We start from the raw sequence: 13,220 nt of genomic DNA, 5'->3' as shown, positions 1-13,220 counted from the left end.
GGTACCCAAGTATTATCGGCATCTGTAAACCCCTTCCACTTCACGAAATAGTTCACTACACAATGGTTCAGTACTTTTTCTACCACAAATTCTTCAGGCTCAGCCTCTTCAGCTCTTTTACTCTTTCCATTCTGTTTTTTTTTTTCCCATTTTTTGCAATGTAGTTTTATTGGAGGCCATTTTTAAAATTTAATCGGAGACTTGAAGCGTGCTCAGATGCTCAGGGCCGCGGATTCTGCAGAGTTTCCCGCCTGTGTGCTTCAGCTCAGCCACATCCTAGAGGAGGGGTTCCTCTGACATTTTTTTTTTTTGGTTCTTTTTTTTCGGAGCTGGGGACCGAACCCTCCTCTGACATTTTTAAAGTCTATTTTTAGGGTTGGGTATTTAACTCAGTCGTAGGGCACATGCCTAGCAAGCACAAGGCCCTGGGTTCGATCCTTAGCTCTGGGGAATGAAAAAAAAAGACAGAATAAAAGTTGTAAAGTCGGGCTGGAAGGATGGCTTAGTGGTTAAGAGCACTGACTGCTCTTCCAGAGGTTCTGAGTTCAAATCCCAGCAACGACATGGTGTCTCACAGCCATCTGTAGTGAGATCTGATGCCCTCTTCTGGTGTGTCTGAAGACAGCTACAGTGTACTTATATATAAGAAATGCATCTTTTTTAAAAAGTTGTAAAGTCTATTTCTGTTTGTTGGTTTGGTTTGGTTTGGTTTGGGATGGGTTTTTTAAGGTTGCTTTGTTGTTTTGGTTTCTGTTGGTTTGTTACGCACATGGTCTCACTGTGTATCCCTGCTGTCCTGAAATCACTGGCTCCTGAGCTCCTGAGCTCCTGAGCTCCTGATTTTGATTGCCTGGCAAGAGCTCTACCACTGAGTTAAATCCCCAACCCCCAAAAGCCTACAGCACCCGGTATCCCAGGTGGTCTCCAATCCACGTACTAAGCATGCCCGACCCTGCTTAGCTTCCGAGATCAGACGAGATCGGGCGCGTTCAGGGTGGTATGGCTGTAGGCTCTTCTGACATTTTTTTAAAGGAATATAAAACTATTCATTGACACAGCCAGAATACGGCAGATACATAGGTGAATGCGAGCAACAAACCAGTGAACTGAGCGCAGGACCCCAGTTGAAGAAATCAGAGAAAGGACTAAAAGAGCTTGAAGGGACTTGAGACCCCATATGAACAACACCACCAACCAACCAGAGCTTCCAGGGACTAAACCACAGCAGGACTTAATGGCCAACATCAGCTCTAACCATGATTCTACTTCTACATCAAACAGATTCCATGAATCATAACCTTTTAGTACAGATTTTAACTTCCTACAAAGGAATGGTTCAACAAGAGGAACCTTTACACAGAACAGCTGACTCGGACCTGCCTCTGTATATCAGCTGGCCTCTTAAATCACAGCTCCACCTGCCTCTAGAGTTCTGGCATTAAAGGTGCACACCACCACACTAGGCCAAGTCTCGTTGTTAAATCAAGCTACTACTTTGTTTAATTCCGTTTTTTGAAGGTGGAGTTGGTATGAAAATAAACTACTGTATTTATTTGATAATACATCAATTCTGATGGGCTTGCTTTTAAACTATCCAATACATTACAGACTCTGCTTAATCCGAAAGGTTATGGTTTCAGGAAAATGTTCAGGCTGATGGCCTCTCATCAACCTGTGTTTTCACGTTCAGCTCTTTTGAGTATTAAAAGCAAGCTAAAACAGACAGGTTATGTAAGTGTTTTATGCATACACTGCATACAAACAAACGCACACACACACACACACACACACACACACACAAACCAGAATGGTCCTTCTGTGTCCCAGTTAAAAATAAGTTCTGACTTGGGTCATGACTGTAAAATCTCCCCAGTGTTTAAGAAAAGCTGTTCTTCAAGCCGAGGAAATACAACATGGTGTCAAGTACTCTACTGTTACAGGAAGCAACTACAGAGAGCTCTCACTCGCTCAAAGGAGTCAGTGCCTTTTGACGCAGAACGAAAACCAAAAATCTCCCAACTACTGCCAATGCTTTCAAAACTAGCATATCAGACGTGATTTTCATCAGGATGCTATTTGATCCACACTAGTAATTCAAAACCCAAGATCCAGATCATTCATATATATATATATATATATATAATATTGTGTATTTATATATGCAAACAATTATTGTACTTCATTTCGGTACAAGAATGCCAAATCAGCCACTCCTCATAGAAGGCGATGACAATCTGAGGCCACTTCATATTCGCCTCCTTTGCTTATCAGCAGCATCTCTCTTCTTCGATTTGCTCTCATCGGATTCACTATCAGATAAAGATTTCCTTTTTGGACAATCGTTTTCTTTACCAGCTTTTCGAGAATGAAGAAGTGCTTCAATTAATTCTGGACAATCTAAATTTTCTCCTGGTACCCAAGTATTATCGGCATCTGTAAACCCCTTCCACTTCACGAAATAGTTCACTACACAATGGTTCAGTACTTTTTCTACCACAAATTCTTCAGGCTCAGCCTCTTCAGCTCTTTTACTCTTTCCATTCTGTTTTTTTTTTTCCCATTTTTTGCAATGTAGTTTTATTGGAGGCCATTTTTAAAATTTAATCGGAGACTTGAAGCGTGCTCAGATGCTCAGGGCCGCGGATTCTGCAGAGTTTCCCGCCTGTGTGCTTCAGCTCAGCCACATCCTAGAGGAGGGGTTCCTCTGACATTTTTTTTTTTTTGGTTCTTTTTTTTCGGAGCTGGGGACCGAACCCTCCTCTGACATTTTTAAAGTCTATTTTTAGGGTTGGGTATTTAACTCAGTCGTAGGGCACATGCCTAGCAAGCACAAGGCCCTGGGTTCGATCCTTAGCTCTGGGGAAGGAAAAAAAAAGACAGAATAAAAGTTGTAAAGTCGGGCTGGAAGGATGGCTTAGTGGTTAAGAGCACTGACTGCTCTTCCAGAGGTTCTGAGTTCAAATCCCAGCAACGACATGGTGTCTCACAGCCATCTGTAGTGAGATCTGATGCCCTCTTCTGGTGTGTCTGAAGACAGCTACAGTGTACTTATATATAAGAAATGCATCTTTTTTAAAAAGTTGTAAAGTCTATTTCTGTTTGTTGGTTTGGTTTGGTTTGGTTTGGGATGGGTTTTTTAAGGTTGCTTTGTTGTTTTGGTTTCTGTTGGTTTGTTACGCACATGGTCTCACTGTGTATCCCTGCTGTCCTGAAATCACTGGCTCCTGAGCTCCTGAGCTCCTGAGCTCCTGATTTTGATTGCCTGGCAAGAGCTCTACCACTGAGTTAAATCCCCAACCCCCAAAAGCCTACAGCACCCGGTATCCCAGGTGGTCTCCAATCCACGTACTAAGCATGCCCGACCCTGCTTAGCTTCCGAGATCAGACGAGATCGGGCGCGTTCAGGGTGGTATGGCTGTAGGCTCTTCTGACATTTTTTTAAAGGAATATAAAACTATTCATTGACACAGCCAGAATACGGCAGATACATAGGTGAATGCGAGCAACAAACCAGTGAACTGAGCGCAGGACCCCAGTTGAAGAAATCAGAGAAAGGACTAAAAGAGCTTGAAGGGACTTGAGACCCCATATGAACAACACCACCAACCAACCAGAGCTTCCAGGGACTAAACCACAGCAGGACTTAATGGCCAACATCAGCTCTAACCATGATTCTACTTCTACATCAAACAGATTCCATGAATCATAACCTTTTAGTACAGATTTTAACTTCCTACAAAGGAATGGTTCAACAAGAGGAACCTTTACACAGAACAGCTGACTCGGACCTGCCTCTGTATATCAGCTGGCCTCTTAAATCACAGCTCCACCTGCCTCTAGAGTTCTGGCATTAAAGGTGCACACCACCACACTAGGCCAAGTCTCGTTGTTAAATCAAGCTACTACTTTGTTTAATTCCGTTTTTTGAAGGTGGAGTTGGTATGAAAATAAACTACTGTATTTATTTGATAATACATCAATTCTGATGGGCTTGCTTTTAAACTATCCAATACATTACAGACTCTGCTTAATCCGAAAGGTTATGGTTTCAGGAAAATGTTCAGGCTGATGGCCTCTCATCAACCTGTGTTTTCACGTTCAGCTCTTTTGAGTATTAAAAGCAAGCTAAAACAGACAGGTTATGTAAGTGTTTTATGCATACACTGCATACAAACAAACGCACACACACACACACACACACACACACACACAAACCAGAATGGTCCTTCTGTGTCCCAGTTAAAAATAAGTTCTGACTTGGGTCATGACTGTAAAATCTCCCCAGTGTTTAAGAAAAGCTGTTCTTCAAGCCGAGGAAATACAACATGGTGTCAAGTACTCTACTGTTACAGGAAGCAACTACAGAGAGCTCTCACTCGCTCAAAGGAGTCAGTGCCTTTTGACGCAGAACGAAAACCAAAAATCTCCCAACTACTGCCAATGCTTTCAAAACTAGCATATCAGACGTGATTTTCATCAGGATGCTATTTGATCCACACTAGTAATTCAAAACCCAAGATCCAGATCATTCATATATATATATATATATATATAATATTGTGTATTTATATATGCAAACAATTATTGTACTTCATTTCGGTACAAGAATGCCAAATCAGCCACTCCTCATAGAAGGCGATGACAATCTGAGGCCACTTCATATTCGCCTCCTTTGCTTATCAGCAGCATCTCTCTTCTTCGATTTGCTCTCATCGGATTCACTATCAGATAAAGATTTCCTTTTTGGACAATCGTTTTCTTTACCAGCTTTTCGAGAATGAAGAAGTGCTTCAATTAATTCTGGACAATCTAAATTTTCTCCTGGTACCCAAGTATTATCGGCATCTGTAAACCCCTTCCACTTCACGAAATAGTTCACTACACAATGGTTCAGTACTTTTTCTACCACAAATTCTTCAGGCTCAGCCTCTTCAGCTCTTTTACTCTTTCCATTCTGTTTTTTTTTTTCCCATTTTTTGCAATGTAGTTTTATTGGAGGCCATTTTTAAAATTTAATCGGAGACTTGAAGCGTGCTCAGATGCTCAGGGCCGCGGATTCTGCAGAGTTTCCCGCCTGTGTGCTTCAGCTCAGCCACATCCTAGAGGAGGGGTTCCTCTGACATTTTTTTTTTTTTGGTTCTTTTTTTTCGGAGCTGGGGACCGAACCCTCCTCTGACATTTTTAAAGTCTATTTTTAGGGTTGGGTATTTAACTCAGTCGTAGGGCACATGCCTAGCAAGCACAAGGCCCTGGGTTCGATCCTTAGCTCTGGGGAAGGAAAAAAAAAGACAGAATAAAAGTTGTAAAGTCGGGCTGGAAGGATGGCTTAGTGGTTAAGAGCACTGACTGCTCTTCCAGAGGTTCTGAGTTCAAATCCCAGCAACGACATGGTGTCTCACAGCCATCTGTAGTGAGATCTGATGCCCTCTTCTGGTGTGTCTGAAGACAGCTACAGTGTACTTATATATAAGAAATGCATCTTTTTTAAAAAGTTGTAAAGTCTATTTCTGTTTGTTGGTTTGGTTTGGTTTGGTTTGGGATGGGTTTTTTAAGGTTGCTTTGTTGTTTTGGTTTCTGTTGGTTTGTTACGCACATGGTCTCACTGTGTATCCCTGCTGTCCTGAAATCACTGGCTCCTGAGCTCCTGAGCTCCTGAGCTCCTGATTTTGATTGCCTGGCAAGAGCTCTACCACTGAGTTAAATCCCCAACCCCCAAAAGCCTACAGCACCCGGTATCCCAGGTGGTCTCCAATCCACGTACTAAGCATGCCCGACCCTGCTTAGCTTCCGAGATCAGACGAGATCGGGCGCGTTCAGGGTGGTATGGCTGTAGGCTCTTCTGACATTTTTTTAAAGGAATATAAAACTATTCATTGACACAGCCAGAATACGGCAGATACATAGGTGAATGCGAGCAACAAACCAGTGAACTGAGCGCAGGACCCCAGTTGAAGAAATCAGAGAAAGGACTAAAAGAGCTTGAAGGGACTTGAGACCCCATATGAACAACACCACCAACCAACCAGAGCTTCCAGGGACTAAACCACAGCAGGACTTAATGGCCAACATCAGCTCTAACCATGATTCTACTTCTACATCAAACAGATTCCATGAATCATAACCTTTTAGTACAGATTTTAACTTCCTACAAAGGAATGGTTCAACAAGAGGAACCTTTACACAGAACAGCTGACTCGGACCTGCCTCTGTATATCAGCTGGCCTCTTAAATCACAGCTCCACCTGCCTCTAGAGTTCTGGCATTAAAGGTGCACACCACCACACTAGGCCAAGTCTCGTTGTTAAATCAAGCTACTACTTTGTTTAATTCCGTTTTTTGAAGGTGGAGTTGGTATGAAAATAAACTACTGTATTTATTTGATAATACATCAATTCTGATGGGCTTGCTTTTAAACTATCCAATACATTACAGACTCTGCTTAATCCGAAAGGTTATGGTTTCAGGAAAATGTTCAGGCTGATGGCCTCTCATCAACCTGTGTTTTCACGTTCAGCTCTTTTGAGTATTAAAAGCAAGCTAAAACAGACAGGTTATGTAAGTGTTTTATGCATACACTGCATACAAACAAACGCACACACACACACACACACACACACACACAAACCAGAATGGTCCTTCTGTGTCCCAGTTAAAAATAAGTTCTGACTTGGGTCATGACTGTAAAATCTCCCCAGTGTTTAAGAAAAGCTGTTCTTCAAGCCGAGGAAATACAACATGGTGTCAAGTACTCTACTGTTACAGGAAGCAACTACAGAGAGCTCTCACTCGCTCAAAGGAGTCAGTGCCTTTTGACGCAGAACGAAAACCAAAAATCTCCCAACTACTGCCAATGCTTTCAAAACTAGCATATCAGACGTGATTTTCATCAGGATGCTATTTGATCCACACTAGTAATTCAAAACCCAAGATCCAGATCATTCATATATATATATATATATATATATATATATATATATAATATTGTGTATTTATATATGCAAACAATTATTGTACTTCATTTCGGTACAAGAATGCCAAATCAGCCACTCCTCATAGAAGGCGATGACAATCTGAGGCCACTTCATATTCGCCTCCTTTGCTTATCAGCAGCATCTCTCTTCTTCGATTTGCTCTCATCGGATTCACTATCAGATAAAGATTTCCTTTTTGGACAATCGTTTTCTTTACCAGCTTTTCGAGAATGAAGAAGTGCTTCAATTAATTCTGGACAATCTAAATTTTCTCCTGGTACCCAAGTATTATCGGCATCTGTAAACCCCTTCCACTTCACGAAATAGTTCACTACACAATGGTTCAGTACTTTTTCTACCACAAATTCTTCAGGCTCAGCCTCTTCAGCTCTTTTACTCTTTCCATTCTGTTTTTTTTTTCCCATTTTTTGCAATGTAGTTTTATTGGAGGCCATTTTTAAAATTTAATCGGAGACTTGAAGCGTGCTCAGATGCTCAGGGCCGCGGATTCTGCAGAGTTTCCCGCCTGTGTGCTTCAGCTCAGCAACATCCTAGAGGAGGGGTTCCTCTGACATTTTTTTTTTTTTTGGTTCTTTTTTTTCGGAGCTGGGGACCGAACCCTCCTCTGACATTTTTAAAGTCTATTTTTAGGGTTGGGTATTTAACTCAGTCGTAGGGCACATGCCTAGCAAGCACAAGGCCCTGGGTTCGATCCTTAGCTCTGGGGAAGGAAAAAAAAAGACAGAATAAAAGTTGTAAAGTCGGGCTGGAAGGATGGCTTAGTGGTTAAGAGCACTGACTGCTCTTCCAGAGGTTCTGAGTTCAAATCCCAGCAACGACATGGTGTCTCACAGCCATCTGTAGTGAGATCTGATGCCCTCTTCTGGTGTGTCTGAAGACAGCTACAGTGTACTTATATATAAGAAATACATCTTTTTAAAAAAGTTGTAAAGTCTATTTCTGTTTGTTGGTTTGGTTTGGTTTGGTTTGGGATGGGTTTTTTAAGGTTGCTTTGTTGTTTTGGTTTCTGTTGGTTTGTTACGCACATGGTCTCACTGTGTATCCCTGCTGTCCTGAAATCACTGGCTCCTGAGCTCCTGAGCTCCTGAGCTCCTGATTTTGATTGCCTGGCAAGAGCTCTACCACTGAGTTAAATCCCCAACCCCCAAAAGCCTACAGCACCCGGTATCCCAGGTGGTCTCCCATCCACGTACTAAGCATGCCCGACCCTGCTTAGCTTCCGAGATCAGACGAGATCGGGCGCGTTCAGGGTGGTATGGCTGTAGGCTCTTCTGACATTTTTTTAAAGGAATATAAAACTATTCATTGACACAGCCAGAATACGGCAGATACATAGGTGAATGCGAGCAACAAACCAGTGAACTGAGCGCAGGACCCCAGTTGAAGAAATCAGAGAAAGGACTAAAAGAGCTTGAAGGGACTTGAGACCCCATATGAACAACACCACCAACCAACCAGAGCTTCCAGGGACTAAACCACAGCAGGACTTAATGGCCAACATCAGCTCTAACCATGATTCTACTTCTACATCAAACAGATTCCATGAATCATAACCTTTTAGTACAGATTTTAACTTCCTACAAAGGAATGGTTCAACAAGAGGAACCTTTACACAGAACAGCTGACTCGGACCTGCCTCTGTATATCAGCTGGCCTCTTAAATCACAGCTCCACCTGCCTCTAGAGTTCTGGCATTAAAGGTGCACACCACCACACTAGGCCAAGTCTCGTTGTTAAATCAAGCTACTACTTTGTTTAATTCCGTTTTTTGAAGGTGGAGTTGGTATGAAAATAAACTACTGTATTTATTTGATAATACATCAATTCTGATGGGCTTGCTTTTAAACTATCCAATACATTACAGACTCTGCTTAATCCGAAAGGTTATGGTTTCAGGAAAATGTTCAGGCTGATGGCCTCTCATCAACCTGTGTTTTCACGTTCAGCTCTTTTGAGTATTAAAAGCAAGCTAAAACAGACAGGTTATGTAAGTGTTTTATGCATACACTGCATACAAACAAACGCACACACACACACACACACACACACACACACACACACACAAACCAGAATGGTCCTTCTGTGTCCCAGTTAAAAATAAGTTCTGACTTGGGTCATGACTGTAAAATCTCCCCAGTGTTTAAGAAAAGCTGTTCTTCAAGCCGAGGAAATACAACATGGTGTCAAGTACTCTACTGTTACAGGAAGCAACTACAGAGAGCTCTCACTCGCTCAAAGGAGTCAGTGCCTTTTGACGCAGAACGAAAACCAAAAATCTCCCAACTACTGCCAATGCTTTCAAAACTAGCATATCAGACGTGATTTTCATCAGGATGCTATTTGATCCACACTAGTAATTCAAAACCCAAGATCCAGATCATTCATATATATATATATATATATATATATATATATATATATATATATGTATATACATATTATATACATATATATATAATATTGTGTATTTATATATGCAAACAATTATTGTACTTCATTTCGGTACAAGAATGCCAAATCAGCCACTCCTCATAGAAGGCGATGACAATCTGAGGCCACTTCATATTCGCCTCCTTTGCTTATCAGCAGCATCTCTCTTCTTCGATTTGCTCTCATCGGATTCACTATCAGATAAAGATTTCCTTTTTGGACAATCGTTTTCTTTACCAGCTTTTCGAGAATGAAGAAGTGCTTCAATTAATTCTGGACAATCTAAATTTTCTCCTGGTACCCAAGTATTATCGGCATCTGTAAACCCCTTCCACTTCACGAAATAGTTCACTACACAATGGTTCAGTACTTTTTCTACCACAAATTCTTCAGGCTCAGCCTCTTCAGCTCTTTTACTCTTTCCATTCTGTTTTTTTTCCCCATTTTTTGCAATGTAGTTTTATTGGAGGCCATTTTTAAAATTTAATCGGAGACTTGAAGCGCGCTCAGATGCTCAGGGCCGCGGATTCTGCAGAGTTTCCCGCCTGTGTGCTTCAGCTCAGACACATCCTAGAGGAGGGGTTCCTCTGACATTTTTTTTTTTTTTGGTTCTTTTTTTTCGGAGCTGGGGACCGAACCCTCCTCTGACATTTTTAAAGTCAATTTTTAGGGTTGGGGATTTAACTCAGTCGTAGGGCACATGCCTAGCAAGCACAAGGCCCTGGGTTCGATCCTTAGCTCTGGGGAAGGAAAAAAAAAGACAGAATAAAAGTTGTAAAGTCGGGCTGGAAGGATGGCTTAGTGGTTAAGAGCACTGACTGCTCTTCCAGAGGTTCTGAGTTCAAATCCCAGCAACGACATGGTGTCTCACAGCCATCTGTAGTGAGATCTGATGCCCTCTTCTGGTGTGTCTGAAGACAGCTACAGTGTACTTATATATAAGAAATACATCTTTTTAAAAAAGTTGTAAAGTCTATTTCTGTTTGTTGGTTTGGTTTGGTTTGGTTTGGGATGGGTTTTTTAAGGTTGCTTTGTTGTTTTGGTTTCTGTTGGTTTGTTACGCACATGGTCTCACTGTGTATCCCTGCTGTCCTGAAATCACTGGCTCCTGAGCTCCTGAGCTCCTGAGCTCCTGATTTTGATTGCCTGGCAAGAGCTCTACCACTGAGTTAAATCCCCAACCCCCAAAAGCCTACAGCACCCGGTATCCCAGGTGGTCTCCCATCCACGTACTAAGCATGCCCGACCCTGCTTAGCTTCCGAGACCAGACGAGATCGGGCGCGTTCAGGGTGGTATGGCTGTAGGCTCTTCTGACATTTTTTTAAAGGAATATAAAACTATTCATTGACACAGCCAGAATACGGCAGATACATAGGTGAATGCGAGCAACAAACCAGTGAACTGAGCGCAGGACCCCAGTTGAAGAAATCAGAGAAAGGACTAAAAGAGCTTGAAGGGACTTGAGACCCCATATGAACAACACCACCAACCAACCAGAGCTTCCAGGGACTAAACAACAGCAGGACTTAATGGCCAACATCAGCTCTAACCATGATTCTACTTCTACATCAAACAGATTCCATGAATCATAACCTTTTAGTACAGATTTTAACTTCCTACAAAGGAATGGTTCAACAAGAGGAACCTTTACACAGAACAGCTGACTCGGACCTGCCTCTGTATATCAGCTGGCCTCTTAAATCACAGCTCCACCTGCCTCTAGAGTTCTGGCATTAAAGGTGCACACCACCACACTAGGCCAAGTCTTGTTGTTAAATCAAGCTACTACTTTGTTTAATTCCGTTTTTTGAAGGTGGAGTTGGTATGAAAATAAACTACTGTATTTATTTGATAATACATCAATTCTGATGGGCTTGCTTTTAAACTATCCAATACATTACAGACTCTGCTTAATCCGAAAGGTTATGGTTTCAGGAAAATGTTCAGGCTGATGGCCTCTCATCAACCTGTGTTTTCACGTTCAGCTCTTTTGAGTATTAAAAGCAAGCTAAAACAGACAGGTTATGTAAGTGTTTTATGCATACACTGCATACAAACAAACGCACACACACACACACACACACACACACACAAACCAGAATGGTCCTTCTGTGTCCCAGTTAAAAATAAGTTCTGACTTGGGTCATGACTGTAAAATCTCCCCAGTGTTTAAGAAAAGCTGTTCTTCAAGCCGAGGAAATACAACATGGTGTCAAGTACTCTACTGTTACAGGAAGCAACTACAGAGAGCTCTCACTCGCTCAAAGGAGTCAGTGCCTTTTGACGCAGAACGAAAACCAAAAATCTCCCAACTACTGCCAATGCTTTCAAAACTAGCATATCAGACGTGATTTTCATCAGGATGCTATTTGATCCACACTAGTAATTCAAAACCCAAGATCCAGATCATTCATATATATATATATATATATATATATATATAATATTGTGTATTTATATATGCAAACAATTATTGTACTTCATTTCGGTACAAGAATGCCAAATCAGCCACTCCTCATAGAAGGCGATGACAATCTGAGGCCACTTCATATTCGCCTCCTTTGCTTATCAGCAGCATCTCTCTTCTTCGATTTGCTCTCATCGGATTCACTATCAGATAAAGATTTCCTTTTTGGACAATCGTTTTCTTTACCAGCTTTTCGAGAATGAAGAAGTGCTTCAATTAATTCTGGACAATCTAAATTTTCTCCTGGTACCCAAGTATTATCGGCATCTGTAAACCCCTTCCACTTCACGAAATAGTTCACTACACAATGGTTCAGTACTTTTTCTACCACAAATTCTTCAGGCTCAGCCTCTTCAGCTCTTTTACTCTTTCCATTCTGTTTTTTTTTTCCCATTTTTTGCAATGTAGTTTTATTGGAGGCCATTTTTAAAATTTAATCGGAGACTTGAAGCGTGCTCAGATGCTCAGGGCCGCGGATTCTGCAGAGTTTCCCGCCTGTGTGCTTCAGCTCAGCCACATCCTAGAGGAGGGGTTCCTCTGACATTTTTTTTTTTTTTTTGGTTCTTTTTTTTCGGAGCTGGGGACCGAACCCTCCTCTGACATTTTTAAAGTCTATTTTTAGGGTTGGGTATTTAACTCAGTCGTAGGGCACATGCCTAGCAAGCACAAGGCCCTGGGTTCGATCCTTAGCTCTGGGGAAGGAAAAAAAAAGACAGAATAAAAGTTGTAAAGTCGGGCTGGAAGGATGGCTTAGTGGTTAAGAGCACTGACTGCTCTTCCAGAGGTTCTGAGTTCAAATCCCAGCAACGACATGGTGTCTCACAGCCATCTGTAGTGAGATCTGATGCCCTCTTCTGGTGTGTCTGAAGACAGCTACAGTGTACTTATATATAAGAAATACATCTTTTTAAAAAAGTTGTAAAGTCTATTTCTGTTTGTTGGTTTGGTTTGGTTTGGTTTGGGATGGGTTTTTTAAGGTTGCTTTGTTGTTTTGGTTTCTGTTGGTTTGTTACGCACATGGTCTCACTGTGTATCCCTGCTGTCCTGAAATCACTGGCTCCTGAGCTCCTGAGCTCCTGAGCTCCTGATTTTGATTGCCTGGCAAGAGCTCTACCACTGAGTTAAATCCCCAACCCCCAAAAGCCTACAGCACCCGGTATCCCAGGTGGTCTCCCATCCACGTACTAAGCATGCCCGACCCTGCTTAGCTTCCGAGATCAGACGAGATCGGGCGCGTTCAGGGTGGTATGGCTGTAGGCTCTTCTGACATTTTTTTAAAGGAATATAAAACTATTCATTGACACAGCCAGAATACGGCAGATACATAGGT

General features: G+C 41.9%; 2 non-coding genes and 4 pseudogenes across 2 annotated transcripts; all 6 read right to left on the bottom strand.

Annotated features, from left to right (window-relative positions):
• Positions 1–893: 893 nt before the first annotated feature.
• On the bottom strand, positions 894–1,011 carry LOC134481409 (5S ribosomal RNA; annotated as a pseudogene).
• Positions 1,012–3,305: 2,294 nt separating this feature from the next.
• Positions 3,306–3,423, bottom strand: LOC134481408 (5S ribosomal RNA; annotated as a pseudogene).
• Positions 3,424–5,717: 2,294 nt separating this feature from the next.
• On the bottom strand, positions 5,718–5,835 carry LOC134481407 (5S ribosomal RNA; annotated as a pseudogene).
• A 2,306-nt stretch (positions 5,836–8,141) lies between these two features.
• LOC134481432 (5S ribosomal RNA) lies at positions 8,142–8,259 on the bottom strand. Its single transcript, XR_010056869.1, has one exon. It is a non-coding gene; the product is annotated as a 5S ribosomal RNA (ribosomal RNA).
• Positions 8,260–10,611: 2,352 nt separating this feature from the next.
• On the bottom strand, positions 10,612–10,729 carry LOC134481374 (5S ribosomal RNA; annotated as a pseudogene).
• Positions 10,730–13,031: 2,302 nt separating this feature from the next.
• LOC134481431 (5S ribosomal RNA) lies at positions 13,032–13,149 on the bottom strand. Its single transcript, XR_010056868.1, has one exon. It is a non-coding gene; the product is annotated as a 5S ribosomal RNA (ribosomal RNA).
• Positions 13,150–13,220: the final 71 nt, after the last annotated feature.

This window comes from Rattus norvegicus, chromosome 12 (assembly GCF_036323735.1).
Source record: "Rattus norvegicus strain BN/NHsdMcwi chromosome 12, GRCr8, whole genome shotgun sequence".
Lineage (NCBI taxonomy): Eukaryota > Metazoa > Chordata > Mammalia > Rodentia > Muridae > Rattus > Rattus norvegicus.
This window is presented reverse-complemented; position numbering and strand designations above follow the sequence as displayed.